The sequence below is a fragment of the Rhinichthys klamathensis genome, unplaced genomic scaffold, assembly GCF_029890125.1.
Source record: "Rhinichthys klamathensis goyatoka isolate OS25496 unplaced genomic scaffold, OSU_Roscu_1.1 h1tg000037l_1, whole genome shotgun sequence".
NCBI classification, from domain to species: domain Eukaryota; kingdom Metazoa; phylum Chordata; class Actinopteri; order Cypriniformes; family Leuciscidae; genus Rhinichthys; species Rhinichthys klamathensis.
The window spans coordinates 105704-125674 of NW_026606585.1; the positions used below are offsets into that span (position 1 = coordinate 105704).

A 19971-nucleotide genomic window follows, 5' to 3' on the forward strand; every position below is an offset into this window, starting at 1 on the left:
ATTTTGCATAGCCTATAGCCTACTCCAGGCACTGTTTGTGCCTGTTTTTGAGAAGATCCACCTATAGCATAATCTGTATTTCGATTCGATATTAAGATTTAAACGATTATAAATTAAATTATAATTTCTATAAAATATTTGACCGTCAGGCGTATCTATAGAGAAGCCTAACAGTCGTGTGTTAGGAACACTGATGCTTTTACATTTTTTGGTTGCAACGAAACCCTTATGATTTAATCTTGATTTCAGGATTTTTTGGTTGATGTAGAATGTAGGCTACTGTTTTTTTTAATATACAGGCATATGTTTTGAGTTCACGACCGGGTAAGGCGGCAGTGTGCAGTGTGTCTTCAGTGTATTTTCACGGGTTTTGGAGATGCTGTTCCGCATTAGGTCAGCACTGCACAACCCCCAACTGCTATGATGCTGAACTGCTATAGCTCTCAAGGATTTGTTTAGAAGATGCTTGTGGCCATTTCTATTATGGAGAATGTTGTTTAGTGAGAGGCATCTAACTTTATTATTCGCTTGATTAAACAAATCCAATATCAACAAGAGCTTTTATTGTCACAGTAGCCTACACAGTACATTAGAGCAATAATCTCGCTTAATTTAATCACCTGTTGCATGGCTGTTCTCTTTCATCTAAAACGGCATTTTAAATTTGTTATTAATGTTTTTACAAAGCCATTTAACAAGCTAAAAGTAATGAAATCCCCAGTTGTGCTCTTCATCATTTTATGCTCATAGTTTGTGTAACCTGTCTTCAGATGTCATTTCCACTGCCTTCACCTGAACAAAGTTTTTTTTAGGTTAACATTTGTTTATTTAGCCGAGCAGACGCTTTAAAGAGATAGTTCATCTAAAAATAATGAAGAAATCTGTAATTTACTTATCCATATATCCAAACCTGTTTGTTCTGTGTGGAACAATATATTTTGAGATATTTTGTCCATACACTGGAAGTCAATGTTATCCAAAATTGCCTGGTTACCAACATTCTTCAAAATATCTTCTTTTGAATTCCGCAGAAAGTCATACAGATTTGAGTAAATGATAACAGATTTTTTTTTTTTTTTGGTGAACTAACACTTTAATTGACTTATCAATGAGAAAAATACAACAGGAGTCACCATTATTAGCAGTCATTTCAAAAGTCATAGATTTAATGAAGGTTTGGGGTCTGGAGATTTGTTATTTGCTTTAAAGTCAACATGAATGGGTGTTCACGGCTCACTTTATTTTTGTAATGTATTTCTGAGTGAAACAGAATTTTGAATGAGACAAAAATAGGGTGGTACTCGATTTCATCCATTGGAATTTAATTGTGCGATGGGTTTTTCATATCAGAATGGATGCAAAAACAGTGGCTAAATAGCTTTTTGGCTATTGGTTAATACAATGAATGGGCTACCTGATGTCCTTTCAGAGAGTTTTTACATTTTGATTAAAGATTACGAGAACAAACAAATGTTGTCTTTTGGAATAACATGCACTGATAAATTGTTCACAATGCAACCAGGAACATGTATCAAAAAAGTAAATCCAAATTTGAGTGAGATGAGAGAGAATGGACAATTGTCATTGAGAATGGAGCTGTTTGTGGGGGCTGTGCCTCATACTCACCTTGTAAACTACTGCTTTAAGCAAGTATATGCCGCCTCAGCCGGGGTCTGCTGACTAATGCAGGGGTGTTCAATCCTGCTCCTGGAGGGCCACTGTCCAGCAGAGTTTAGCTCCAACCTCAATTAAACACACCTGAATCAAGGGCTGTGTCCGAAAACTGATAAATCCTGCCTTCAGAGGATGCATTCAATGGTAGGAAGGCAGCATAGATGTATCCTTCGCTGCCTTTGATATCCCACAATCCTGTGCTTTCCATTCTGTGACAGTTAAGCTAGAAAAATAAAGATGGCGTCTGAAAGTTGCGGTTGATGGTCAGATGATACGTTTTTGACCAACTGTTTCCACTTTTCTTGCGAGAAATTACTATTGTAATTTGTTTTTTTACTATTGTAGTAATTAAATAGCTTAGTTTTCACCGAAGCTCTCTCTATTTTGCTGTAGATCATTAAACCGTTACGCTGCCGCAGAAGTCTGTCCGAAATCAGTTTCGTGAGGAACCTTCATATGCAAATGCTGCCTGCAAGTCATTGCCTGATAGGGCACCGTGGCAACAAGTCAGCTGCCTAAGTTTTTGGACGCAGCCAGAGTCTTACTAGGTATACTACAAAGCCACTTGAAGGCAAGCCTGCAACCTTAGCCGAAAAAAAGTGTAATGCCTGCTAACACTGCGGTGTGCAGAGAAGGTGACATGAAGCCGTTTTATAATGGATGCATCAAAGGAGAAGAGGCCTCACTATACTGAATAAACCGATTTTGTGAGGAAATAGCTTATCAACGAATAGCTTATTAATGAATCGACAGCCCATCGGCTAATCTTCAACATGTTTGCTCTCAAACATTCCTTTTGGATTGATCTATTTCTAGAGTTTACACCCCCAAAATGTAGTCAAAAAGATTCCCGTTCACAAGGATCTGTGAAAATGGCTAAAAATTGCTGTATTATGCATGCCAGGCCAGCAGTTGGCAATTTCACTTTGTCAATAAACACCCCACAAAAATGTAATACGCATGCATGAACAAATAATACGCATGTGCATGACATCACCGTTTTCACAAATTCACGTTTTTATTGTTTAAATGGAGATGATCAAGGCATCGTTTTCAAAACCTTGCACTTTGAAACCCGTTTTCAAAACCTTGCATTTTCAGGCCCCCAAAACACTGTTGTTGTGTAAATAAACTGCCAAAACGCACAAAAAGTTTTCAGCTTTCAGTTAAAATTGGTGTTGTGTAAGCATACCCTTATAAGAGAAGTCACTGACTGACAATTACGCGACAGTTATGATTCAGTTTATGGCACTTCTCATTCATTTCTATATATCCAACAAACAGTGACTGACTTTTGCACAACTTTGAACAAAATTTAATGATGTCAAGGCTGTAATATGATTGATTACCAAAGCACACATGACCCAAGTTAGCCGTTACGCATTCTCCAATGGTAGAGCCACTGGCCCTCTTATCTCCCAATAATAAGACCATCTCTGCTAGAAACGTCCAGGCAGGTGTTGAGGCAAGTTGGAGCAAAACTCTGCAGGACAGTGGCCCTCCAAGACCGAGTTTGGATATCCCTGGACTAGAGGAACAGTTAAAACTTAATGTAACAAACTTTAAAGCGTTACAACCTAAGGGGAGGATTTAGAATTAAATTACCTAAATAGAAATATGCTAAGATACTATGTTTTTTTAAGTGTACCTAAAAGTTTCTATTAATTTCTAAATGTCAAACTTTTTAGTTTGACAACTTAGGTCTATTTGATTGTTAAGGTGATGTTTTAAATGCATTGCTGCATCATACTAAACTCTTCTGCTTAATGATTTAGTCTCGTGCTTATCCCTGGAGGCGGTAATTACTGCCTTGCGTGCGGACGTGATAACCTTCGCCTGCTTGGCGATCATTTGCATAATCATTAGAAAATTAACGTGCACTTTTTCCCATTTGCACCACAGGCTGATATGCAAGTGGCTGCTTTGTCATCTGGTAATTAATGAGAAGTGTAATGAGTTGTGTGTGCTCCCAATAAATGCCGTCTTTTATGGCTCTCTGTAGTTCTTGGATTTAAGGGATGTGCCTCTTCGCCCCCCCTTTCAGTGTGACCTGACACCAATTCTACTAAATAACACAAAGTCCCCAGAAACAGAACTGGTAAACCCTTTAACTCAGGCACCATGAAGAGAGATACTTAAGGCTGATTCACAGAGAGCAGAAAGTCATATCTAGAAACTGCAGCCTGTGCAATAATCGTTGAAAGCAAACATGACTGAATGCAAATTAGCAAAGCGCCATCAGTTTACAGTGTAATTGTTACATGGATGTCAATCCATGTCCGAGCGCTGGGCAATTAACTGCCTAATCCAGTCATTTCATTGAGCAGGTTGGGTGAAGGGGGGCTTCGTCCTTCACAGTCCCCATTATTTCAGCCCCTCACTGTGCTTTCAAACATCTAAGGTGAGGCCCCAATCAGAGATATTACAGCGGTGTATAAAGGCAAAATCCACTTGTTTTTAATCAAAGTGCAAATGTAAAAAGAGACAATTATTGTGCATGGATCTCCAATTATATTCACCATGGTCTTTCCCTCTATTTACTTAAAAGTTAGTCTCAGATCTCCTCAAATACATAACCCAGAGGGAACTATGTGCCTAACAATGGCCTGTAGGGATTCCCTTCTAGACTTCCTGCGGAGTGCTCTTCCAACAGACAAGTGATACGGTCACAGGAGATGGATGGCCTCTCAATACACTCACTTAGCCAGCGGCCACTGGTTCCCCTTCACAGCCCCGACACCCTAAGTTTACAACATTAATTATAGACTTGTTAATAGCTATCTAGAGAACATGCTCACATTAATATGCTTTGAATTTCACACCACCCACTCGCACACCAACACACCTGCACACACAGACTGTTTGGCGAAAGGTTGGTTTTCTGGAAACAGTGACTTTCATGCATGCAGAGAGAAGAAAGGGCCATAGTATATACTCTAAAATAGCATATAATTTGTTTGAACAAGATCAGTATGTAATATAACAGTGCGTTTCAGGTCATGCAGACCAATATTTTGTTGTTGGCAACTTCATATTTGTTGGTGCAACAAATTGTGGCCCATTGCCTATTTTTGGTTAACTGCAAAGATGAGATGTGCAGTACAGCTGTAGCCTACTTGTGCTTCATCATGAAAAGTTAGGTCTGATTTTAGGCGATATAGGTGACCATGGGTGCCATTTATTATATGGTGTCATTAAATCAATTTATGTGTTTACAAAACGAGTCTGAGAAACCTTTAAAGTCACCATGATATTAAAATGGACAATTCTTATTTTTTTCTATGGAATATTGCCTACTTATAAATTATATCGTAATATTTTTCCATTCATGTGCCCTCGTAATTTTTAACCAAAATAACTTTCCCTCCCACTTGCAACAATGGAGTGGTGCAGGGATGATGTCAAAACCCCGGAAAACTAATTCGCCACTGGTTCCCTCGAGATTTTCCTATGGGTTTTATAATGTTTTTTTCCCTTCAATTTATGAGTAAAGTGGTAAACATAACTTAACGATACTTTGATGTTTTGTTAAAACTACACACATTCCAAACTGTCTTATCAAGTTAAAAAATAAACATAACTGCTTCAAAATTAGTGTTCACGCAATGTCTTGATTAGCTCAATTAGAGATTTCAACTTGTAAAAAGCATTCACGTCGTGGTAGAGCTTGTATTTAGCCTTCTAGTAGGTCTAAATTTTCAAAGAGCCAGGAGCCTACTTGTTGTACGGTGGACCATGTGACCGCTGTACCACCTCATCGAATAGAACGTCACGTGTCATCTCAAAATTACGGTACGACCAGAGCCGTTGAAAAACACTTCTTTTTTTGGTGTTGTTGAAAAAAAAAATCACCTTATCATTTGCCCGAACGAAGAGAGCTCACAATTTCCTTCTCAATATTTTTTATACTTTTGTGTCGGTTCTTTTCCGTGAATTTAGCGAATGGTTCCATTTGAATTCCGAAGTTACAGCTCGCGCATTGGTTTGGAACGGATTTCACTCTAGAAATCACGCGGCACTTTAGAATGCAGTGAACAAAAAGAGCACGGGGACTAAGTGGATATTTACACCTACGAACATCTGAAACAATCCGCAAAAGCGTCCTATCGTTTGCTAGTCGATCATGAAGACGCGGCCTTCAATCACACATTATCTGCGTGAGCGACTGCAGGTAAAATATTTTCGGACAAAAACATTATCAAAAAACACAGCTATAATAGTTAATACCACGTCACAGACATAGTACCATATTTTTACTGTTTCTTATCTTTACTGTAGCCTACCATATACTAACTGTCGTAGTAGCCTACGGTATTTTTTTAGAGGCAATTTGATAATCATTTAGTCATAGTGCATAAATATTTTATTTTTAAAGGTTGGTCTTTGTACAAGTTTAGCTAATAAGGAATGTCTTTGTTTTTTGACTGTGTGCTCTTTATAACGTTAGCTAACTTTACTAGTGTTAAGGTTGGAACATGGCTAACGTTTTTTTTCTCTTTATGGGTATAAATGTTTAGGATAGTCAGCATGCAATTTAAACATCTTCCTAGCATTGCTGTTGATGTCGATTTGATTTGGAAGTAAACCTTTTATTTTACCTTTGCTGTTAGGTAAGTTAACACTGATTCGGTCCCATTAATTAACATTTGTTAATGCGTTTGCTAACAATGCACAATATATTGCTTACATTAAGCTGTTTATTAATGTTTGCTAATGTTAAAATGAATAAAAACAGAGTTAAAAAAACCCTAATGTTAACAAATGAATTTTTTTCTGTTAACGTTAGTAAAAATACAGCTGTTCTGTTCATTGTTAATGTAAGTTGAGATTTGTTAAATAATAGTTAACTAATATTAAAATGGAATGGAAGTGTTACCTTTATTTTATTTAGGCACTGAACCTATGTGACAGGTCTCTGCTTATAAAGAGTAATGCAAGTCCCTCAGATTAACATCACGATTATGGAATGAGGATGTGTGTGTGTGTGTGTGTGTGTGTGTGTGTGAGCGAGCAAGAGAGGAAGATGAGGAATGAGATGAACTGTTGTACAGAAAGCAGGCTTTATTTGTGTCTCAAGTGGTCCTGATCATTTCACTGGACTGCAGATTAGCACAGTGGTAATCCTTTTCTCCTTGCTTGCCTTTCTCATGAAAAACTGTTTCTCTTAACTTCGGCAATTTTTAAGAACTAAATTGTACACGCTACCCTCTGTTTCTGTCTAGTTGTTTAGTTTCTAGTTCTAAATCGTTCACTCAAACATTGGCATTTGTTGAAGAAGCAACTAATCTAGTTAAATCTGGCATTGTGTACAGCAAATATTGTTGACTCATGATAAATTGTTTGTGATGTTTCTCATTTGTAAGTCTCTTTGCATAAAAGCATCTGCTAAATGAATAAATGTAGTCAGTCAGGAGTTGGCATATTTATTTTTTTAAACGAAAAGATAAGACATGTTAAGAGATCCTATTAGATTCCAATTGTAGTTCTGTCTGAGGAGCTGTGTTTGTATTTTCCACCATCTAACACCACTGTAGTATCAGTATTTGAAGTAGGCTACACGAAGAACAGCAATGCTAACTCTAGCTAGAGTAGAGACCTAATGCATGGACCTTGAAAAATTGGTTCCTTTACAACTCCTGAAGTGATTTTGAATTAAATTAGCTACACTACACAAGATGTTGAAATGGAATGACATGAAGAACTCACTGAATTCACAAAGCATATGACTTCATTAGTCCAGTGGTTTTCAAACCTGTCCTGGAGCACCCCCAGCACTATAGATGAGGGAGACATAAGCTGTGCTCAAAATCGCCCCCTATACCCTCATTCACTATTCCGTACGTTACTCCAATATAGGCCACTTGAAGGTGTGAATGAAAACGAGTGAGTGAATTCGAAAACTGAGTGTGCCGGAAGGGCTGCTGCTTTTGCAGTTTGTGCTTGCTGTTTAATCATCATTTGAAACTTAGCAAACTGGCAGCTGCAGTAGTAATACAAAGATTTATCTTGATCTCTGTCATGGAAACATGTATAAATCTTAATTAAATAATTAAATCAATTTAAAAGGAATTTATACCTGTATGATATTACATTTTAGCCAGCGGTGGAAATGGATGATTCAGCTGCAGGCGACACACGGGAATTCATTCGGTGCGGGACTCTCACAGTGCATTATGGTTATTCTTTAGTCGTTGAGAGTACATCAGTTGTACTATAGACATAGATTCCTCATTAGCGCCCTTTCCAATGGGCCACTATACGTAAGCCGTCCGTCCGCCATATTGGAACGGTCAATGCCGGTCCGTGACTGTCTGCAATTTTGAATATATATATGACAGACTTAGAAGATGATTTTGCTAAACTAACACAATACAACAAGACAAAGGCATCAGCTAACACAACATTAAAAAGTTAGCATAGTAAAAGTAAAAACATTAAAAGTAAACATCTAATATTGAGTTAATACACACAAAAACTCAATCCAACACATTCTCACCTGTAAAAGGTTATCCCATTTCTTCTGGAATTTAAATTTCTGTGGTTTCACAACCAAAAACTGCTCAATGTTCAAAAGAAACATTGGCAAAAACAGATTGCTTCTGAGGTTATTGCTGCAAATGTTTAAAAAGTGAATGGTAATTTATTGTAAAATACTATTACAATTTAAAATAACAGGTTTTCTTTTTTAATATATTTTATAATGTAATTAATTTATTCATGTGATGGCTGAATTTGCATTATTACTCCAGTCTTCAGTGTCACATGATCCTTCAGAAATCATTCTAAATGCTGTAGCTCAAGAAACATTTCTGATTATTATCAATTTTGAAAACAGTTGTGCTGCTTTATATTCTTATGGACACTGATAACGTTTTTTTCAGGATTCTTTGATGAATAGAAAGCTCTAAATGACAGCATTTATTAGAATTAGAAATCTTTTGTTACATAAATGTCTTTAATGTCGTTTTAAAATGTCGGGTTAAAATCCTTGCTTAAAAAAATCTTACTGCCTCCAAATTTTTAACGGTAGTGTATTTTCATTGGATTTTAAAAAAAATTCTATTCTATTTTAATTCTACTCTCTTATTCCAATTCAGACCACAATTCTGCATAATGTTTGCTATAAAGTCAAACTCAGAATTTAAAAGACATTTTCAGTTCAATTCAGTTCTGAATGACACACAATCCTGGTATTTATAAGGTTTGAAGCTTTGAAGGTGTTACAGAATCTGAGACTTCTTTTAATTAAAGACACTCTTGCTCAATGTCCAGCTTCAGTCCCAGCACTCCAGAATATTAAAAAAGGTCAGTGTTTAAAAAGACATGTCACCTTGAGCTCTCTGTGGAAAAAGACAGAAAAGAAAGCAGAGGCAAGGAAGTTAAAGGGGCCTTTTGCATGCAATCCTGGGCATTGACAGACTGCAAAGTGCTTTTCTACAAATCTCTTGAAGTTTAACAGAGATCACTGCACAGACATTTAACATTTCATTTATGCAATTTACTTGTTTAATCCGTGTGTGTGTGTGTGTGTGTGTGTGTGTGTGTGTGTGTGTTCAATCCAGATCCAAACCCTACTTATCTGGCATATCTGCCTTTTATTAATATCCATATTCAAACACCTAGGGATAGTTCACACAAAAATGAAAAGAAAAATCTGTCATCATTTATTCACCCTCATTTTGTTCCAAACCTGTTTGATTTGGCAATACAAAAGAATATATTTCAATATAACTGTTTTTGTCCATTTGTACAGTGCTGTTTTTGACCCCATTGACATTCATTAAATGGACTGTTACGCCCCTTCCAGGGAAAAGGGTGCAACATGAAAGACTCTGGAATGCAGTGAATTTTGAACAACTGAAGAATTTATTGTCTTACACTGAGACTCTAGATTCAGGAGCTGACCGAGCCAAAATAACTACAAAACTTTCTTATTTTAAAACATCTTTCCTAAACCCTAACATTAAATAAAATAAAATACAGTAACCTAACTCCCTAACCAACCAAAGCATCTTTCTAACTTTATACAGTCTGTGATTTACTTTATGATGGGTTATTCTCTCTTTCCTCTGGCTGGCTGTCCTAGTTTCTCTTATCTCTTAAGAAATAGATTGTGGGGTTAGAGATCAGATAAGTAGAAGAGAGATATTTTTCTCTCTTTATGGTGGGACAGTAAGATAAATGCAGGGACCCCCAGGCTAGGCATTAGAATAACCTTTTCGGTCTTGTGAGACACTGTGTTCCTGTTGCATACATTTCCTGTATAATCATTGCTTACTATTGAAGTGATTTGCATAATGGAGTTAAGAGATAAGGATAGGTTTACTGGCTGTAAGTAGAAGTTGTGTCAGAATTGTGCCTTTCGGTGTGAGTTTGTTATTTTAGTGAAATGTTTTCTGTGCCACATTACTAGACGTGTTTGGGGACCAGATGAGCATGTGGTTAAAGGGGTCAGGTTTTGTCTAAATTAGTTCTCTTTCAATAATTGGGCGCACAGTGGTGTAAAGTATTTGAGTTAATGTAATTAGTACTTAAAGGTGACCTATAATTCAAAATTGAATTTACCTTGGTATAGTCAAATAACAAGAGTTCAGTGCATGGACATGACATAGAGTGAATCTCAAACTGGACTGTTTTCGCGTTCTCATTTAATTTACGTTTATGAAAAACACCCCTGAAAAACGGTCGGTTCTCCACACAATACCGACTGTGACGCAATAGTCGGGATCATTAATATGTACGCCTCCAAATATTTGCATAATGCCAGCCCTCAATGCCAGGCGGAACTGCGCAGCCGAAACATGGCAGTTGCTCAGTGTGGATGTACACATGAACACAAAAGTATTTTTTAGTTCCTTCATCTGAGCCTCTGGAGAAACAATGGGTTAATTTTATTTTCTCTGGAAATTTCCAAACATTTCACCGAGTGTTTCCTCAACTTGGGCCAATACAGAGCTGGCCTCGGATCGAGCTACCAAGCAACACTTTCTGATGTGTAATTGTTCAAGTTCAGACAGGTAATCTTTCTCTCAAAATCGTTCAATACTGTTTATGCATCAGTAAGTCAAGCCAGTGACTAAAATATCAGCTTCACATCGTTTCTTTTAGTAGGATGAAAATAATCGTATTTAAATTGTGAACAAATTATATACAGAAAGCGATCAAAGAACAATCTTTCCACACAGCGCGAGTTTATCTGGACCCTTGCCAAACTCGTTATGAAATCAATGACGCACGTTACTGCACAACGAAGCTCTTACTGTATTTACATCATCGTGTTTGCATTGGTGAAAGCAGAGAGAGTGCAGAAACTGCTTTGCAATGATAAGATCTTCATTCTCGCGATCAACACACTGTCATCTGCTCAATGCTCATCACGGCAACATTTTATGTGATGGGAATAGATCTAAATACTTTAAAAACATCTCACGATTCGTTTATCTCGATAGCTGTTATAGTAAAAACGTATAATAGCAGTAGTAAAAGTATTCGGGAGAGAGTTTCACATGTAATGCGTTGCTATTTCATATGCAAGCATGTCAGCCAATCACAGCAGTGGCCGCGGTTACACTGAATCCCACAGCAGACACGCCCCTTCAAACAGAGTGTTCAAATCAGAGGCTAAAAGCAGGCTAGGAAAAATGCCATTTATTTCTAAATTATGATTATTTTTTATCTAAAAAACATACTAACATTATAAGGGTAACCCAGGAAACATTATAAAATAATAATAAAAAACATTCTAGGGCACCTTTAAAGGGATAGTTCAGCCAAAAATGAAAATTCTGTCTTTAAAGGGATAGTTCGGCCAAAAATGATATTTAACACATGCATTACTCACCCTCAAGCAGTTCGAGATGCATATGTCAATCTTGTTTCAGACGAACACATTTTCAGTTATTTTAGAAAATGTCTTAGGGTGTATTCATTCACACCAGGAAAGTCCGATAGTTCACTTGCTTTGGTCCGAACCAAATTTTTTTTTTTTTTTTTTTTTTTGGTACGGTTCGCTTTCACACTGCTCTTTTTGCAAGTGAACCAAAATTTGTAAACAAAACCACACGTGTGCTAAGGTCGTCCATTCATTGGACAAGGATTCTCAAGTAGGGAAATCAGGAAGTGCAAAAAAAGCTCAGCATGGAGATATTTCGTACTGCAATATTTGTTATTTTACTAATTTTGTGTTATTCTGTACTTAAACGCAATATGAAGAAACTGCGCAGAAGACGGATAAGGTATAAAGTTTTCATTCATAGAGAGGGGCTATGTTCACACATTCAAATAATGAGATTCTTATTGTATACTGCTAACAAGTGCTGTCAATGTTAACGCTGCGATTAAGTTTGTCCAGTTCAACGCAGCATCATCCTTGTAACTATCGTTACATTATATGATGAACTGCAAAAGCTTTTTTTGCATAGATGCGCGATTAGACTAAAGACAACGCTCTGTATGTGAATGTCCTGATGCACGGACTCATTCATTCATTCCATTCCAATGATGCACACACACGACGCGCAGAAAGACGCGCAACAGTATCGTGTGGCCAGACAGCGCGCCGGAATGGAATTCTCTTTCGCACTTGAACAACAATAACACAAACCATTATGCCAAAGTCTCCGACTACGGAAGCCTGTTATTAACTCAAAGGCGCGGTGCTTTCTTGCAATTGGGTCGGTTCATGTTCACACCGTAAACGAACCGTACCAGAGTTCGTTTGGAACCGTACCGAGACCACCTCTTCAGCTGGGTCTCGGTTCGGTTGTTTGGTCCGCACCCGAGTTCGATTGCTGTATTCACACCTGCCCAAAAGGTCCGCACCAAGGGGGGGAAACGAACTAGAGTTCGATTCAATCGAACCAAACAAGGTAGGTGTGAATACACCCTTAGACCCTTCAGTGGATATAATGTGAAGCAATGGGGTCCACCTCCTTCAAGTCCCAAAATGTGCATACATCCTTCACAAAAGTAATCCATCCGGCTCCAGGGGGATAAACGAAGGCCTTCTGAGGGTAATCCGTGCGGTTTTGTCGTAAAAATATACATATTTAAAACTTTATAAATGAAAATATCTGACTTCCGGCAACGATCGACGCGCGTTCACGGGTGATGGAAGTGTTTTGTTTTGCTCTGCTCTCTGGCTGCGCAGGCGCGTTCGTTCTACGTCACGACGGTTCCTACGCTACGTCCTACCTCGTACGCCGACTTCCATCACATTCCATTTTCCTCTTCGTCGACATCTCTGTTCGAAATCAGCAATTGCAGTCATTCGCGGAATTATCAACTTTACGTGAGTTGTAGTTTGACATCGCACAGCGCGGATAGACCAACGCTACTTTTGCGTCATCGAAGGGTAACGCCCCCTTTTTGGGGAAAACAAACGGATTCCCCTGAGAACAGAACTCGCTCTAGATCTGCAAAGTTTCTTGATAGCAAAAATGGCACAAACTTAAAGAAGCTACTGGATACGGGGTTACAGAGGTGTCCCATTGAAATGGTCGAAAACTGGATTAATGACCCCAGTGGCCAAATATGGACTATTCAGACATATACCACTATCTCGTGGAATCACCAAGTAAGTAGCCTATTTTTATTTTTTTTGTCATTAACACGCTCACAGTATGACAAACTAGACGATGAGGCCATGTCACTTGGATCATATTTAACTTGATTTAAGCTATTGACATAGTTTTGTTGTCGACTAGCTATACTAGTTATGGTGCGTTCACACCGGACGCGAATAGCGCGTCAGGCGCGAGTGATTTCAATGTTAAGTCAATGCAAAGACGCGTTACGCGCGTAAAAAAATCCTGCGGCGCGAATGAGGCGTAGAGCGCGGCACGGTAGACGCGAATACGCCTCATTCGCGCGTCAAGTTCGCGCGAATTGAGCGTCTGGCGCGTTAAGCGCGAATGTTTTATGTAGTGCTTTTTGTGCATTCTCGCGTTTGACGCGAACTCGCGTCTGCCGCCGAGTTGAAAAATCTGAACTTCTGCGTCAATTCGCGCCGCGTTAACCAATCAGGAGCCTGCTTGCTGCTGTCACGTGGTGAAGTGACAGTTTATAATGTTATTTTATGTTTGGCCTCAATAAATTATTTTGTAATATGACAAAAATGCTTGGTGTGCAAAGCAAATCTTTCACATAAAAACTCGATTTCAATATATGAGAGATACTCATTTTGTATTGAATGCTATTTATTCCATATCTATTCTAGATTATTATTTTAATGTAAAGACAACAAACACAATTTAGTGTATAAAAACTTTTAAAAAAAATCACAGGACAGGTTTCACTTTTGGAGGCTGGCTCCATTTATTATCAAAACAAAAATAAATGACAGATTAGGTGGGTGCGGGCGAGGGTGAACCTCGCGCCGGGCTGTAGAGCGCGGGTTCGACAGGCATAGACCACTCGAGGCCGAGGCCTTATACGGCCTACGCTGTCCTCGTCAGCGTCCTCACCGTTAGGTCCACCAAACCTACACTGTAAAAAATAATCCTGTAAAAAAACGGTAAACTACTGGCAGCTGTGGTTGCCAGCATCATACCGTAAAAATACGGTGTGTTACCGTTTTTAAAATTAACAGCTAAATACCGTTTTGTCAGCTACAGCTATATGCTGTTAAATTACAGCATATAACTGTAAATTAACAGCATATAGCTGTAGCTGACAAAACGGTATTTAGCTGTTATTTTCAAAAACAGTATTACACCGTATTTTTACGGTATGATGCTGGCAACCACAGCTGCCAGTAGTTTACCGTTTTTTTACAGGATTATTTTTTTTACAGTGTAAATACCTTTAAGTACTGTGGTATTCTGCCATGTTTCTCACTGACATGCCCCCAACTCATAAAAATCAGGGCTTAAAGAAAATCCCAAGCTTTCCACTCATATTAACGACATTGTGGTGGAGGTCATGTGCAACTCGTAAATACGATCTTTCCAACATGGCTTGAACGCACCATTACATTCAGAGCCTTTGCCATCACTGTACGCTCATCATAGTAGTTGTGTTACTACTCACAACCCCATCTCAATTTTAAATATACCCTGCATTTTCTGTTATGTGGATAAAAAAGAGAACACAACACTAGATAAACTTTTAGATTTATTCTCATACAACACTAGAAAGACTTTTACAATATGCCTTAAAACAGGCATACATACAGTAATTACATACATGCATACCTTAACTGTTCATAAAATACAAATGTACTCTCAAGTCAGGTTTCAATGAACACTAGCCCATTACTTTATATCAAAACAAATAGTTTATAAAATAAATATCAGTATTTGATACTTTTGGACTGATGGTTAAAGTCTTTTCTGCACAGTTTTCCAAGTTATTTTACACACCTCTTTTCTCCGTGCAGCTTTGGTCCTCTTTTACAGATTTATTCCAATAAAGTATCTGAAAAATAAGAGGAGAACATTTTCAATTAAATGATTTGCAGTAGATAATTTTGATTATTTAAAAATGTCTAATCAAAAACTACTGGATAATTAACTGAAGACTTGGAATAAACTGCACAGGTCAAGTTATGTGTCAGTCTGGAAATGTGAGCTTTGTTTTAGTGAAACAAAATGCAGACATATATGACATACTTACCAAGAATGATAAAACAAGGAGACACAGGCAAGCATTTTCTCAAGGTCAGCAGGAGTGGCAGACATCTATTGGTAAATAAAACAATTAAGATGACTGACAGTATCTGCAAATAATATTTTTAAAACGTAATGTGCTACTTGTTGCTTATATTCTACAGAGGCAATAGGCCTATCATTCAGAATATGAATGGTTTATGTAAAAATTATATTTTTTTCATTTACTCACCCTTATTCAAATTTAAACTCCAATGATGCAAAAGATGATATTTTCATTGGGATGAAATGTCTGTTTGTCCCTACAATGCAAAAGAAGAGAATGGGGATCAAACTTTCAAACACCAATAGTCATAGTAAATGAAGGATAAAGGTAATTCATATGGGTCACATGGTTTAACTAGTTTTCTGAAGTGATTCAATTTGTTTGGGTGAGAACAGACCAAACACTTTTCACCGTACATCTAGTCTTCTGAAGTGAAGCGATGTGTTGGTGTAAGACAAATATCCATAAAACTTTATCAACTAAAATAACTAGTTTCCTGCAAAGGCCATAAGCATTGATTTACGGCAAAAGAATAACATTTGAACTTGACACACAACGTAATGACGAATGTAGTTGCCCAGCCCTGTGTGTTTGAACTGAGAGAGGCGTCAAAGCTTACGCTACTCCTACATCTATGTCATACATTTTTAAGTGTTACTCTTGTGGCGTAGTTTTAAATATGGGCATTTTTCTTACAAGAACGCGTCGCTTCACTTCAGAAGGCCGTTATTAACCCCTCTGATCTGTTTTAGACACTTTTATGATGGATAGATGCACTTGTATGGACTTAAAAAAATGGGGCCCATTCACTGACATTAGTTTGGAAGAGCCAGGAAATTTTTTAATATAACTCTGATTGAATTCGTCTGAAAGAAGAATGTCATATACACCTAGGATGGCTTCGGGGTGAATAAATCATGGGCAAATTTTGGTGAACTATCCCTTTAATTGTACTGTACCTTTATGTTCCTTTTGGAGCTTGGTCCCCATTCGTCTTCCATTGTTTGGGCAAACAAACAGACATAATTTCTCCTCGACAATATCTTAATTTTTCCTCCAAGAGAAAGAGACAACATTAGGTTAAGTAAATGATGAGAGAACTACCATTTTTAGGTGAACAATTACTATTCAGGTGTTCATAGAACAAACAATAGGCAAACTTACAGTTTCTTGAAGAAGCAGTCATTGCTTCTCTACAAAGTAAGCCTTCATGAGTTGAACTACAATGACAAGAAAAACATAATGTAAAGAAGAGATACATAAAAAATAAATAAACAAAATAAAGTCTCAATAAAAAAGAAAAATCTGAAAATCGACATTCCGTCCATCCATCTGTTATTCTGCTATTTCTGCAGCGGTTTGAACACGCACGTTCACAGTACACAAGAATTATGAATTTTTATCATACCTCACGTATATTTTGCTAAGATAAAGATTGGGACATGTGTCCGTTGCATATGCATAAAGTGTGCATGACGGTAGCAAACCAAATGCAGTCTGAGAATGCTAACGAGCTCACAAACAAGCTATCATATTTTACTCGGTTACTTTTTCCATGATTAAAACATGCTATCATGTCATCTTACACTTAGCTGGATCATTTTTATACTGTATGTTAATATTTAGAGGTAGCCTACTTGGTAACTTAGGCTACAGATCAAATCAAATAGCCTACGTAGTTGCAAATAACAGTAGCAGATAATGAACAGTTTGAACCTCACTTTAAAATTGTAACCACACAAGAAGAAGAAAAACATTTCACACTAATTTTTATACTCAGATAAATTTTAGGAAAATGTGCAAGTTAGATGAAAGTTTCTTACCCGTTTGAATGTGATGTGATGACAGTCTGTAGCCTACAATGGGATCACGTTCCTGTGGTATCTCGTGGATTAAAACAGTCTCTTTATCCGATTGAAATCCCAAAAACATCACTGGATGTTTAAAATGTAATATTTAAAAGTAATAGTTTACAAATAAATGAATAACAGGCAGAGCTGCAAAATGACCTCATGCAGAAACTAAAATGTCTTCTCACATGTACATGGGAAAATATGGTATTATACTGTTAAATAACAGTGTCATACTGTTGCTGGTCAAGACGAAATTTGAAGCGACCAAGTTCTCCCATAATGCATTGCAAAAAACAGTAACTTACAGTTATTACATGAAAACAGCATTTTGCTGCTAAATTTCCATGTAAATTTACAGGAATTTTTTACAGTGTAGCTCCTGGAGCAAATTGTGCAAACTGAAACCCTCCGGAGGGTCTGGTGGACCCGAGTACAGTGACGATGTCCCCCACGCAGCTGTTTCTGCTCTCCAGAGCATATACGAGCGGTGACTCTCTCGAATAATGCTAATGCTAATGCTCGATAAACATCTAAAAAGATGGCCGCCAACGGGTTTCGAAACTTTCGCCTCCGGATTTCGCCTCTGACGCGCGTAAAAACAAAAGTTTGAAGCGAAATTTACGCGCGTCAGAGGCGAAATCCGGAGGCGGCCATCTTTTTAGATGTTTATCGAGCATTAGCATTAGTCAATTTCGCCATTGACACGCGAATTAACACAAAGTGGTCAAGCGTCAAACTAGACGCGGTATACACGAATTTGACGCGCTATTCGCGTCCGGTGTACACGCACAGTTAGAAAGACGAAGCTGCTAGCAGCTAACGTTACGTGATTAGCTCTCACTAGGCACGCTACCTTGGCTGTTAACTGATTTTACTGTTGAAATAGTGGCAGGGTAGGGCTAAAGTGGACTTGGCTGGTTTCTGCTTGTCTAGAAAGTGCTTTAGGCCTATATGACTTTTCGACAAGCACTGCTCTGGGCTACATGTAACAACACGAACGGCAGTAGATCAAGCCTTCTAGGCTAGATTGGATAGCGTAATGTCACAACATCCAATTTGATAGCCCCAAACATACATACATTGGTCCTATACATATTTTGCCGTACACTGTAAACCTTTTTACAACTTTCAAAGTCCTAGCACTTTCTAGACACAAGCAGAAACCAGCCAAGTCCACTTTAGTCCTAGCCTGCAACTATTTCAACAGTAGGCCTATAGTATAGCTAGTCGACAACAAAACTATGTCAATAGCTTAAATCAAGTTAAATATGATCCAAGTGACATTGCCTCATCGTCTAGTAGTTTGTCATACTGTGAGTGTTAATGACAAAAAAATAGGCTACTTACTTGGTCATTCCACGAGATAGTGGTAACGTTAGATGTCTGAATAGTCCATATTTGGCCACTGCGTGGCGTCATTAATCCAGTTTTCGACCATTTCAAAGGGACACCTCTCTGTAACCCTGTATCCAGTAGCTTCTTTAAATACCGCTCACGGTCCTCGGCCGGCAAAGAGTGTATATGTTTGTGCCATTTTTGCTATCAAGAAACTTTGCAGATCTAGAGCGAGTTCTGTTCTCAGGGGAATCCGTTTGTTTTCCCCCAAAAAGGGGCGTTACCCTTCGATGACGCAAAAGTAGCGTTGGTCTATGAACACATTGAGGAGACTGTGAGGCTGTCAATCACCGCCCCGGTGTGGATACTGGCATTCAGAATCACAGATTATTCTTTTTGGAAGTATGACTAACAGAATAATTTTCACTGGAAAATGTCATCTGAACAAGTAAGTAACATCCACTTTTGTTCTGGTTCTGACATTGCCGTAAATCACGCTGATTAAATCTAAAAATCGCTTATCATTCATCACGCGAAACCGTGCAAATTATACTATGTTCTCAACTTGTTAATGTTAACAACGTCAGCATTGCGTGACTACATGTAATGTCCTTCCGATATGTATCCTTGTTTTCGCATGGGCCCGGTTGCAGTCTCTTTTTCTGTAAGTTTAGCCACTCCAAAGTCCGAACAAAGTCTTTTGCATTTTACAATGGGTGAATCTCTAGTTGTCACTGGTGATTGTCGTTTGAACCTTTCTGGATCCGCCATCAAATTGATAAGTTCAAGTGCTGTGAGAAAAGGCTATAAATCTCCACCTCCAACATCCTCACACGCAATATAGCCTACTAGCCGAGACTCCTTCATTATGTGTACAGATGTGACGTAATGACGCAAAGACATGCTCGAATCTCCCGCGGAAATCCATCAGTACCACTGTAATTAAAAACATTATTACAAGCTTACCGTTTTGAATCGAGCTACGGCAAGCAGATTGCGTTGAACACTGGCTGGTTATGTATTTTCTCAAATATGTATTTTGGATAATTTTTAACCCCAAAAAAGCTACGGACTGCAGCTTTAAGTCCAAAATGATGAACAGATTGAATTTAGGCTTTTAATGGTGTGATTCTTCTTTTCTACTTCTTCAAAAAAGTAAGGATGAATTTGACTGATGGCATTATTTATTTTGTCAAGATTTCGATATATAGTGATTTCGATATACTTTGTTATAACAATATATCGCAATATTTTGTGATTTTTTTTTTGGGCGTGATAATCTTGTAGTGATGAAAAATCTGATATCGTGACAGCCCTAGTACACACATATGTGCGTTTAAAAAAAGTATAACCTGATCTCACCAGTCAATGGTTCCCATGAGAAAAAACGACTTAATGAGAGAGTGTAAAAATGCAGGAAAGTTTGTGTTTAAGGTGTTAGGGGACAGAAAATATC

The 19971-nt window shown here is 38.0% G+C and overlaps 1 protein-coding gene across 1 annotated transcript in view; it reads left to right on the forward strand.

Moving 5' to 3' along the window:
- Positions 1–19971, forward strand: part of LOC130081683 (kelch domain-containing protein 8B-like) — a 159685-nt gene that overhangs the window by 314 nt on the left and 139400 nt on the right. The gene's annotated exons all lie outside the window — the stretch shown is intronic.